Source organism: Urocitellus parryii, chromosome 4 (genome assembly GCF_045843805.1).
Source record: "Urocitellus parryii isolate mUroPar1 chromosome 4, mUroPar1.hap1, whole genome shotgun sequence".
NCBI classification, from domain to species: Eukaryota; Metazoa; Chordata; class Mammalia; order Rodentia; family Sciuridae; genus Urocitellus; species Urocitellus parryii.
The window spans coordinates 157,082,071-157,094,950 of record NC_135534.1 but is presented as its reverse complement, the minus strand read 5'-3'; the positions used below and the strand labels follow the sequence as shown (position 1 = coordinate 157,094,950).

General features: G+C 41.2%; 1 pseudogene; it reads right to left on the bottom strand.

Moving 5' to 3' along the window:
- Nucleotides 1-5,968: 5,968 nt before the first annotated feature.
- LOC113189692 (large ribosomal subunit protein eL18 pseudogene) lies at nucleotides 5,969-6,520 on the bottom strand (annotated as a pseudogene).
- Nucleotides 6,521-12,880: the final 6,360 nt, after the last annotated feature.

Here is a 12,880-nt window from a genome sequence, read left to right as displayed (position 1 = left end):
CCTCACACTTCAGACAGAGCCTTAATATCCAGAGTATACAAAGAACTCAAAAAATTAGACAATAAGACAACAAATACCCCAATCAACAAATGGGCCAAGGACCTGAACAGACACTTCTCAGAGGAGGACATACAATCAATCAACAAATACATGAAAAAATGCTCACCATCTCTAGCAGTCAGAGAAATGCAAATCAAAACCACCCTAAGATACCATCTCACTCCAGTAAGATTGGCAGCCATCAGGAAGTCAAACAATAACAAGTGCTGGAGAGGATGTGGGGAAAAGGGTACTCTTGTACATTGCTGGTGGGACTGCAAATTGGTTCAGCCAATTTGGAAAGCAGTATGGAGATTCCCGGGAAAGCTGGGAATGGAACCACCATTTGACCCAGTTATTGCCCTTCTTGGTCTATTCCCTGAAGACCTTAAGAGAGCGTACTACAGGGATACTGCCACATCGATGTTCATAGCAGCACAATTCACAATAGCTAGACTGTGGAACCAACCCAGATGCCCTTCAATGGATGAATGGATTAAAAAAATGTGGCAGTTATACACCATGGAGTATTACGCAGCTCTAAAAAATGACAAATTCATGGAATTTGCAGGGAAATGGATGGCACTAGAGCAGATTATGCTTAGTGAAGCCAGCCAATCCCTAAAAAACAAATACCAAATGTCTTCTTTGATATAATGAGAGCAACTAAGAATAGAGCAGGGAGAAAGAGCAGGAAGAAAAGATTGATATTAAACAGAGACACGAGATGGGAGGGAAAGAGAGAGAAAAGGGGAATTGCATGGAAATGGAAAGAGACCCTCATTGTTAAAAAAACTACATAAAAGAGGTTGTGAGGGGAATTGGAAGAAAAAACAAGGAGAGAAATGAATTACAGTAGATGGGATAGAGAGAGAAGATGGGAGGGGAGGGGAGGGGGGATAGTAGAGGATAGGAAAGGTAACAGAATACAACAGTTACTAATAGGGCATTATGTAAAAAGGTGAATGTGTAACTGATGTGATTCTGCAATCTGTATTTGGGGTAAAAATGGGAGTTCATAACTCACTTGAAACTAATGTCTGAAATATGATATGTCAAGAGCCGTGTAAGGTTTTGAACAACCAATAAAAAAAAAAAAAGAAAAAAAAATCCAAATAGGCCTCTGTTGGAGTTTTTTTGATAATAGCCCCTTGAACTTGTCTAAGGTTCCAAAGACCCTGAGAAGACAGGAAGGATGGGGGTTGGGGGTGGTAGTCTGGGCTGTTTCTTGGAGATGCAATGAGACAGGAGCAGAGGAGGACCCTGTGCCTCCTGTGTCATTCTGGAACTTTGAGAGCTGAACTATAACTTGTCAGAGACAAACTGTACTGACCTTATTCAAATACTACCCTTCCAGGAATTCCTTACATTTGAGAAGTACTGTACAACTTCTTCATCTGGATTTCACACCATTGCCACAAAACAAGCAGGTGCAGAGTGATATCATTCATCTACAGGTGATAACCTTGCCATTTAAAAATGTTGAATACGTACATGACAAAGCTAGTAAGACACAGAGATAGGACTTGAATTTTGGTTCTTCTCATTCCAAGCCCAGTTCCTTTTCCTCTATGAGCAGTCTTCCTATCACGTGTGTTTCTATAAATGTGAATTGTCTCATGCACGGTTGATAAAAGGGAAATAATGTTGGTATAATGAGATTGTTGTGTTGGCTCATACATGCTTTGTTCAAACGAACTTTTGAATAATGAGAGTATAATCATAATCCTCAGTGGAAGAGAGGAAAACCCTTAGCCTGCCTCCTGCACTGCCATCAGAAGTCCTTATCCTTTGTATTTTAAAGGTTTAAAATAGGAACTAATTCCTGGGCTCTTACCCCAGACCTGTATGGCTTCCAGCTATGGCCGCTTTCACTGACCCCCATGCCCACTATCATGGCAGCTCTGCTGACTCACAATTCCACTTCTAATGGTATGGTTTTGCTCCATTTCCAGCATGCCCCCCCCATGACATTTTTGCATTTTAATACTAAGGTGACGCCTCCAGCCATACTGGTTGCCTATGGCAGCAAGGTTCTCCCCAGTACCAGTGATCATTGCCTCTGCAGGAACTTTGGCTACAGAATTGCATAGGTTTTGAATGATTGGCCCCAAACTTCTGTTTTTCATTAGCCCGGTTATGTAATCTCTCTTCTTCTGATAAGAAATATGTATTCACTGTTTTAAACATATTACATGCATTATCATATAGATACCACAAGAATAGATAATGTAAGATGACAAGTATCATAATTCTGATTTTACAGAGGAGAAAACTAAGACTCTGAGAGGTTAGGGTGCTTTTCCAAGTGGAAGAATTGGAATTCAAAGCAAGGTCCATCTGATTCTAGTCAGATGTGTGCTAGTGGCTACCATATTGGGCAGCATACCTTTGGACAACTGTGCTCTACCCTGCCATGTCAGTTTTCTGAGTTTAATGGAATTCTGGATTTATAATTTGCAAAATTTTAAAATATTGCAGAATGACATATTAAAATGAACAAATCAATGTGTAGAGTTACAGAATGGTTGTTTTATAGAAGACCTCTTATTTGGTTTATATTTTCATGAAGTTAAGATTTAAGAGAATATTTGGGTTAGGATTTAAAAGAATATTTGACTTTTTTCTAGATTTCCCCCCACCCAAAGCCACATTAAGGTGGTTAGTCCAAAAAAGAGAAAACTGGGAGATATGATAATTGCCAAATTCAAATTCTTAAATCACTTTTGTAAGAAAAAGTTAGATTTCTATATGACTACAGGTAGCCACAAGGACAGTACTGGATAAAAAAAACAAAAATAGAACAGAACTATCTCCATAGAGAGGAAGCTGACTTGGAAAACAAAGAGTGCTTATATTTGAAAATGATAAATGTATAAAGTCAATTGATCTATGGTCCCTTTAAGTAATTCGAAAAGTAAGAGTGAACTAAGCCCAAGGGTTTAAAAAAGGAAATTCTAAAATTAAGAAGTAAAATAAATGAGAAATAAAAGATAAGAACAAAAGGAGAAAACAGAAGTCAGAAGTTGGCTCTTTGAGAAGATTGATAAAGTTAAAAAATTGCTAGATTGATCAAGGAAAAAAGGAGAAAAAGAATTACGAATTTCAAGCATGAAAGAAGAGTTATTGTGACAGATCCCACGGATGTTAAAATAATAATAAAAAGATGTAAGCAATTTTAAGCCAGTTAGGTTGACAGTTCAAATAAAACAGACAAATTTATTTTGAGCATATTTTACAAAAATTGACCCAATAAGAAATGGAAAATGTTAATAACCTATAACGGCAACAGACATTGAATTCATAATTTAAAACTTTTCCAGAAAGAAACTCCAGACTGAGATGGCTTCACTGACTAATTTTGTCACTTTTAAGGAAGAAATAACACTTCCACCCAATCTTTCTCAGAAAACAGGGAGAGAACATTTCCTAGCTCATTTAATTAGATCAGCATTACATTGATATCAAAACCAGACAAGACTATTCCAAGAAAAGAATATTGCAGACAAACATTTCTTATGAATGTAGACACAAAAATTAACAAAATGTTAGCAAGTCAAATCCAACAATGTATAAAAATAATTAACACTTCACCAAATGGAGTTTATCACAAGAAAGTAAGATTGTTTTAGCATTACAAAATGAATTAATTAGTAATTATTTAGTAATCTATAACATCAGGAAATTAAATGAAAAGTCTATGATGGTCTCAATAGATGCAGAAAGGCATTTGACAAAATTCAACCTTATATTTATGATTTAAAATAACCCCCAGAAAACTAGAGATAGAAGAAAATTTCTTCAATATAGGTCAATATGAAAATCCTATACCTAACATTATACTTAATGGTGAAATATTGAATGCATTTCACCAACAACTGGGAACAAAGCAAGAATATATTTTCTTGTCACTATTATTCAACATTGTTCATAGATACTATGGCCTTTGGGAAAAAAAGAAACAAAAAGCACATACTTTGGAAAGGAATAATTATAACTCCCTTCATAGATTATATGATTGTATACAAATAGAATCCTAAGTAACCTACCAAAAATAAGCACCACCACTCCCCCCATAAAAAGAAAAAAGAAACAAACTTACAAGTACTGAGCACTTATGATCAAATTAAACAAGGATGTTTGAAATGAGAAGTCAGTATATAAAATCAGTTGTATTTCTATAGTCTTGTAATGAGTAACTGGAAAATAAAATATAATATTTCATTTGCAAAAGCATCTCAAACCATAAAATGCTTGGGAGTAAATTTTTTAAAAATTAAAATTTATATAAATTTATCCCTACGACCTTTATATAAAAAATTACAAAGTAGGACCTTATACAACACCTTTACACAGAAAATTACACACATTACTGAGAACAATAATATAGAATCTAAAGAAATGGAAGTATATACTATATGCATGGATTGGAAGCTCAAAAATTGTAAAGATGTCAATCATCTCCAACTCAACATAAAGAGTCAATATAATTCCAATGAAAACCTTAGCAGAAGTTGGCAAACTAATTATAAAACATAGAAATGCCAAGGACCTAAAACAGAAAAACCATTTCTGAAAAGGAAAAAAAAATGATAGCTATACTTCTGTAAAAATATATTAGTCAAGACTGAGACATTGGTAAGAGGATAGGTAAATTTATTAATGGGACACATAGACAAATAGCATAGATATTGAGCCATGTGCATAAGGTCAAATGATTTTTGTTAGATATACAAATGCAATATGATGAGAAATGGAAATTATTTTCAATGAATGGTTCTGGAACAATAGCCTATTCATATGAAGAAAAAAGTATTGGTCCCTACCTTACATCAGATACAAGAACTAATTTGTGATGTATCATGGGACTTAAATATAAAACTAATATTATAATACTTCTAGAAGAAAACATAAAGAATGGTCTTTGTAATTTATAGATAAACATGAATTTCTCAGGAAAGAAAAAGCAATAAATATAAAAGAAAAAAACTAATAAATTGGATTTCACCAAAATTAAAAACATTAAGAAAATGAATAAAGAAGGCATGGATTGGGAGAAATATTCACTATACAAATGTCTAATAAAGGATTTATCTCCTTAATTTACAAAAGACTTCTACACCTCAATAATAAAAACAGAAATCAACTTGTACATTAGACTTTCATAGACAAAAAAGGACGTAAGAATGACCATTCATATGTGAAAGAAGGCTCAGCATCATTAATCATTAGGTGAATACCTAGGAAATTAAAGTGAGATACTTTTATGCACCCACCAAAAGGCTGAATACCTCGATTAAAGTTTTGAGATATAGACAACAAGAGGAGCCCTATCTTTATGGGTTACAATTTTCCTGAGTATATTGCAAAAAAAAAAAAAATATGCAGGAGTAGATTTAAAGGACCCTTAGCAGAAACTCCAATCCTAATCTTCATTTTCATGAGCCAAAATCATCTTAGAACCTGATGCTTTCATCCTGTCCTCTTCCAGTCCAAGAATGAGCTCACCCATCTCTGGCTCTAATAAGGCCAGAAACTGAGAAAGAACATCAGCTTCTGAGATTAAAATAGGTGACTTGCAGGAACTATAATTGATTTTAAAGAATAACATCCCTGGTTTTGATCCCATCTCTTACTCTCCGATAAATTACTTTATTTGTCCTAAGCCTTGACTTCCAGTTTTATAAATAAAGATAATCAAGCTTGCCTGGAAGGTTATTGTATGGAATATCAATAAGATTTTTTCATTAGTCACATCTTCTGTGAAGCCTTCTCCAAGGTGCCTGACCAGCTGCAAACCTACTGCTTTCCAGTGACACTCGGTCATAGCACTCTTCCTTAGAGCCCCCAACATTGAAGCAATTTTGTATTTACTTTTTTTTTAATCCAAAATCTTTTTATTAACAGTAAGATCCAGTAAGATCTGGGGTTAGTTTTCGTAGCCAGGGCTGGCCCTCTGGCCTCTGACCTGCTTGAATTTCCGGCCTTGGAATGGACATAGGGTTTGGTGTGGCTGTGCTGGGTCCTGGGAACCTTGCCAAAATGCTGGTGCACCTCTTGGCCATTGTGAGGACCAGAGAGCAGGACTATGCCGTAACCCTTAGGGGAGTCCAAGGCCAGCTGGTCAAAGTTGAGGATCTAGCCCCCAGTCTTGAGGATGTGGCAGTGGGCTAGGCTGCTCACGCGCAGTGCACACATAATCAGTTTGGGCACCTCCTGAACACACGCCTTATCTCTTATGGTCCCATGTCCCATAGCCATTTTGTTTTCTTGGTCAGGAAGCTTCATCTTCCAGATCATCCAGGAGAGGGAGACAGGTACGACTCATGAACAACTTCTTCAGTACAAGTTGGTTGAAGGTGGAATTGGTTCACCTAGCCAGAAACCTGTACAACTTGACCAACGGCCTTCTGTAGATGTCCTCGTTCTTGAGCTCCTTGCACCAAATCTTTGGGTCCTTGTGATGGATGTCAGCTCCCATGATATTTTTGTGAATAGTTGATTAATGTCATTTCTCACCCCTGCTACCCTACTAGACCCCATGTGTCTCCAGGACACAGAACAGATATATATTTGCTCACCTCCACCTGGAACAGTTTCTGATATATGGTAAATGATAAGTGTTCCTGGAGAAATGCTGATTGTTCTATGAATGGGAATTTTTATCATAAATCAATTCCTCCCCCACTTTGGCAAAAGCAGGTAAAATTATAAAACTCCCATCTACCCTTTTCTCTCTTCTTTAATTTCAACACATACACACACACACACACACACACACACACACACACACACACCAGACTATAGACTACTTTGGGGGGCCTTCTTTTCACCTTTATCATTTATCTGAGTTCATTAGCACTTGGTCTTACTTGTCTTCTATATATGTGTGTATGTGTGTGGCAGGATTAGAGCAAGGGTGTAGAGGGGAGGGTGCATTTGGCACATGGAGAGATTTGTCTCCTAATGACAGCCTCAGAGAGATAACCCTGCCCTTAAGGAGCCAGTAGGAGGCTTTGACACAGTCTTTAGGAAATCTGCTGCGGTCTTTGTTGGTTCAGAAGAACTTTTACACTGCAGGGCGGGTTGCTCCAGGCCACCTATCACTGTTTTTCATCAGCCTTGGGGGTGTCATGTTTATGTGTCCTATTCACATGCACCAGCCTCCCTGAGTAGTTTTGGGAGCCTAATTTGTGAGACTTTTGGCAAGGTTTGCCTTGTCAGATGGGCCACACGCAGGATATTGTTACTCTGCCTTCACTGCCACTCTCATTTTTTTATCTTTTTCTTTGCTTTCCGAAAGCATGATGGGGGAATATGCCCATGAGCCCAAGGACAGGGATACCTGCAGCACTGGGCAGTCCTCTAGAGAGTCTGTCTTAGGCTTTAGTGTGCAGAAGTTTAAAAATTTAGATGGAAAAATGCACTCACTTTTTTTCAAGTTGTGGCTTTCAAATACAGATTTTTTCTGACTTATGATTGGGATTGTGTTCTATTAAACTCATTGTAAATGGAAAATATTGGAAGTCAAAATGCATCGAGTACATGAAGCCTACCAGACATCACAGCTTAGAAGACAGTACTCTGGAATATCACTTGTTCACTTTTCCGATTGCATAGGTGACTGGGAGCTGTGGCTCACTGCCACGGCCCAGCATCTGAAGAGCATAGCAAACCACATATTGCTAGCTCAGGAGAAAATGAAAATTCAATCTGAAGTACAGTTTCTACTGAGTGCATTTCATTTTTGCACCATTATAAAACTGAAAAATCATAAGTTGAGCCAAAGTAAGTTTAGGGCCATCTCTCTGCAATTGTAGAGTCATAGGAAATTGCAAATACATACATACATAAAAGTACAGGAAAGATGTTGTATCCTTTTACCTTACTTTTTGCTTTTATTTACAGATACAATGTGTAGCATTACAATATTTCAGATAACACAAAATTATACGAAATTATATGCTTCTCCCTATTTATAATTGAATTAAGAATTGAATATTTTTCTATGTATAAGTGAACATGGATCCAGTTGTAAAAAATGGGATCATGCTATATGGTAACCGTTTTTTTTTTTTTTTTTTTTTGATTGTCACACAAATAAATGGCTACATTTATGAGAGAAAATGTTTTAAACATGTATTTTCAGAAAACATGGTAGAGAAAATTTAGTTTAAGTTAAGGTGGTTTAAGTTAAGGGTGAGCACACTTCAATTCCAGACCCAGACTCTGTTTCTGGTTTTAATCAAAATATCTTTGTAACAAATACCTGCCTCCAGGAGAAGCAGGAGGTAGATCATTTCATCACCAGGATGTCTCCGACTTGATAATCGGTTGTTTCCATTCCTTTCAGTGTTTAATCTCTTTAGGAAGCTGAAGATTCTGCTGTTTGTCTTCAATATGGCCTTTTGTCCAGCAGCCTGGACGAAACTCAAGGCCTTCCTTTGGGAGCCATTAGGGATGGGGGAAAATCAATTAAGATGGAATCTCAAGGGATGCCATAGGAAGGGCTACCGGAAGCCACAGCTGAGGTGGGAGGAAAGCTGAGCCTTCCCTGGTGGGTAGGCACCGCCCATGGCATGAGAAGGGCTGAGTCCAGACTTCCTTCCAAAGGAGAGGCCAAGGGCTGCTGACCCCCGCTGACAGCTTCACCAGAAGAAAACTGTGAAGGAGGACAGGGGACTGTGACTGGCTGAATGGGCTTGGGTACTGGATTTGAGGTCCAAGGAGCAGGGAACCCTCATGGTCTTCAAGTTGGAACCATCTCTTGCTTACCAAATTCAGACCCCTAGGAACCCTAATCTGAGGAGAGACTGCAGTCCGAGACAGAGCCAGAAGGTGAGGGAAGCTAATAAAAGGGCCACATGTGCCTCCCCAATCCTCAGAGAGCACGGAAAACCTGGACATAATGAAAAGTTCGAGAGTAAGTTGCATCCGTGAAACTGATACCACCAGGTCATACATGTGGCCACTGTGGTCTAATTTTATCTTTATGACGACCTCATGAGGCATGCTGTTCTTCCTCCCCTTATATAGGTGAAGAAACTGAGGTTCACAAAGTTTCAGTAACTTGTTCAAGCTCATATAACTAGCAATGGCTGGCCAGAACCCAGGATGAGTCCCCGCAAGGGAACTTTTCTCTACATGAGGTGCTTCCATCTATTACTATCTCCATGAGCACAGGGCTCATAGGCTTAGTACAGAACTAGATTAGATCTGGCATCAGGGCTAAAAAGTTAAAAATAAAACGAATCACAATAAAATAGTCTTAAGTGAATCTCTAAATAGTATCTCAACTCTTAGGCTGCCTGGGTCAACAGCCCTGAGCAGTGGCTATTCCCGACCACAGAGTCCAATGGAGGAGTTAAGACAACTCCACAGCCTGAGGGGCTGCACAGGGGAGGGACAGAGAAGCCAGCGAGCACCAGGGGGCGGGGGGGGGGGTGTCCGAGTGAGCAGAGCCAGCGTGGGAGGCCCTCCAACCCTCCAACCAGCCAGCAAGGCACCACACTGGCTCCATTTTGAATTTTCACTCTGCCTTCCCTGTCTGCTTCTCTCTGATTACCTTTAAATTCCTCCCCTTGGGTGGAGGGAAATAGATTCATACGTTTTCGCCGTCCCTTTAGGAGCTTTCTGTCTTAATAATTAGGTGTAGGATTTGGGATAAATTATGGACACCAAGGTTAAGTGACCTGCCAGAGGTTACAGAACTAGAGGGTAGAAGCCCTGTGACCTGAACTCTGTCACTCTGCTTCCCAGTCAGTGCCCATGCTCACACCCTCTGCTGCTGGAAGAGGGGGTGGCTGTGAAGAGCCAGAAGCAGTGATGGGCTCCTAGGAGCCTCTCTGCAAATGTCAGCCTCCTCATGGGCAGCTCTAGGCTGATCCCTAGTTTATTTGCCAGTGATGACAGAAGTCAAAGCACTTCCAGGACATGACTGAGTAACAACTGGGGATCGCTGGGGATGAAAGCTCTGGCTTTTCCCAAGCTGTTGTTCTATCCAGTGCTGTGTGTAAGCTGGGGAGGCCTCAAGAGGCAGCATGGTTAAACTCTTGGAAGGGGAGACTGGGAGTGGGGAAAGGGGAACTCTAGGCAGGGGCAGACGCTATAGAGAAAGGAATTGAGGGGAAGTGCTGAGATTGGGGACATGCGGCATATTTAAGCCAGGTAGAGTTGCAGTGAGGTCCTCACTAGTCATGAGTGCTTTAGGAGTGAGGACATCTAGTTAACTCTCGGGCCCGTGTCAGGGTAAAGCAGACTGCTCCATCTGTGCACACAGCTGCCTGCTAGCACCAGTCTATGGGATGCACAGGATTGCTCAGAATTTTCACTCTCAGGGAAAGATGCCCCCAGGATGGAGCATGGTCCACCTTGAGCATGCCTTTAGTGTCTACCAGTCCCATTTCTGAGTTTGTTCCCTCTGGGGGCTCTACCAGTGGCCCCCAGTTACCTGTTGTCCTGTTGCCCAGCTGCAAAGGCCAAGTGCTCAGATCTGTCATTTCTATCTCTGTCTCTTCATCCTCCCTGGTTCACACTTTCTCCCACTGGCTGCTCCTTTCTCTTGCTTCCCTTGTCATCTTTTATCATGTCCTATGTGTTGTTAACTAATCCAAGGAGGTGTCTCCACACAGACAGTGATAACAGACCCTCTCAGCAGATGCACCTGTGTGCGAGCTGTAGGATGTGCCAAGGTGATTAAAGGACTCAGGGCAGTTGGTAGGCCTTAGTGAACTGGGTGCTCTCAGGCCAGCATCCAAAATTGACTGCTGTTCCAAAAAGAGCCTTTTGAATGCAGTGCAGCAGAGAAAGGCAGGTGGGAGTCCTCCTTCCACTTAGAGCACCTGAGAGAGGTGGGCTATGCAGGGGCTGACTGCGGTAGAAGGAAGAAGTGAAACCAATCCAGTTCCAGGTCAGACAGCTGCTCCAAAAGTGAGCTCTGGAAATGTCTGCACAGTGAAGCTTTGTGTTCCACACTGTGTTCGTCCTACGTGACCCCAGAAAGGTCTCTGTCTGGGCACAGCTCTTCTCAGGACTGCTGCTGCAGCAGCTGGAGCTCATCCTTTCCTTCAAGATTTGGGTGAACACAGTTGTGAAGTTGTTGAAATGCAGACTCTCTCTCTGATCTCTGGACCGCGATGATCCCTGTGATGCCTGGCACATAGTAGGCATTCAGCATGGTGGCTGTCATCTCAGAAAACTAAAGCAGGAAATTATGATGACCATCAATGTTTTATTATCCAATCAAAAGAGAAAAAATACAAACAACACTTGAAGAATGGAGAGAGAAAGGAGGCATCAGGACCATGGGGTACTTCAAAGGCAGAGGCCTGGGTGGGGCATTGCAGTCCCCCAACCGCCCCTCCTGCCTGAGAATAAAATACCAACTGGAGGAGGGAGACACAGAAGCGTCCTCGGCCCTGAGAGGATAAGCTGTTTCTGTGAAGGGCAGGTTCATCTGCTGCCAGCCCAGAGTCAGGCCACCTTAAGCTCCTGCCCTGTCTGAGACTGTGGCTGACATGTCTCCCCAGGTGAATATAAAAATACCCAAGGGACGGAGCTTCAGCAGCGGTTGCTTTTCATCCTTGAAGTTCACGGGCTGAAACAAGTTAGTAGCCTTTGCAGCCTCTCACGAACCGCCTGGAGAGGAAAGAGAACGCGGGTAATACAGCAACTTTTTCCCTTCACTTTGAATCAAAAAGAGTTTGGCCTTTTAAACTGAATGCAACAAATGTAAATTCTAAGCCTTAGAGTCATGCAGAGAATACTGGCAGGGAACATAGGAGGCAGAAGGACAAAATGCCAATGCAAAGGAGTTTCCTGGGTTTGGTGGTGTGTGACAGGGGCCCAAAATTCAATGGCACCCTTTGTAGAGATGTGCTTGCCTTTTTGTATGTGAGCAAAAGAAAGGGCAGAAATGCATCTGCTTGTCTTAGCCTGGGTTTCTCATTGTAAAGGCATGATTCTTTTAAGATTCTCCCTGCAGCATTCGGCTATTTACTCTCTGGGGAAGAAAAGAGGAAGGATATTAGGAGCAGGTGGTTTTATTAGTAAATGTTAGTCCCTGCTTTCTGTGTGTGCTTATGGGGAGAGCTAGTTCCAAGTCCAGGAGGAAGCAGAAACAACCCCTTGTGAGTGGGACAGAGGGCTAGGTGCAGAACCAGGTCTGGAGTCAGACTATTATACACAAACTCGGCTCTTCCCTTCGTTGTTTTCATCAGGTCTCGCTTCCATGAAAAAAGGCTGTCTCTAGGCCATATTCAGAAGGGAGTGAGCATAGGCCTATTGCCTCCTAACTGAAAAACTGTTCTCAGGCTGATTTATCCTTTAGTCTGCAGGGCTCTTCTTGAACAGTGATTTCAAAGAGTTAAACTGCTTCCATATGTCCAGCATGAGAATGGAGTTTGTAGCCTTTGGCAACCTCAGCTGAATCCAGCTGCAGCTGCTACCTGTGTGTTCCACTGTGTGTGTGTGTGTGTGTGTGTGTGTGTGTGCGCGCGTGCGTGCACGTTCACTCACACACACCCGCACCCCCGTGTGTGCAGTGACATCTGAACCGACTGTGTTCCGACTGTGTCAAGGAAACTGTTATGTCTTTGTTGGGGGAGATATTAATTCTGAGCAACTACAGCTCCCTTGCCCCTCACTCCCTCCCACCCCCTCCCTTCCCTTCATCTGCTCAGCAAGGACCATGGACCATGTCAAACAATATACAACAGAGAAGAATGCAAATAAACTTTAGTCTGCATCGCCCAGCAAAGCAGTTAGCCGCCCACTTGCAAGATACTTAACTCTTGTACACATGATACACAAAGAACGCTAGCTACTTTCACCAATCCCTTTA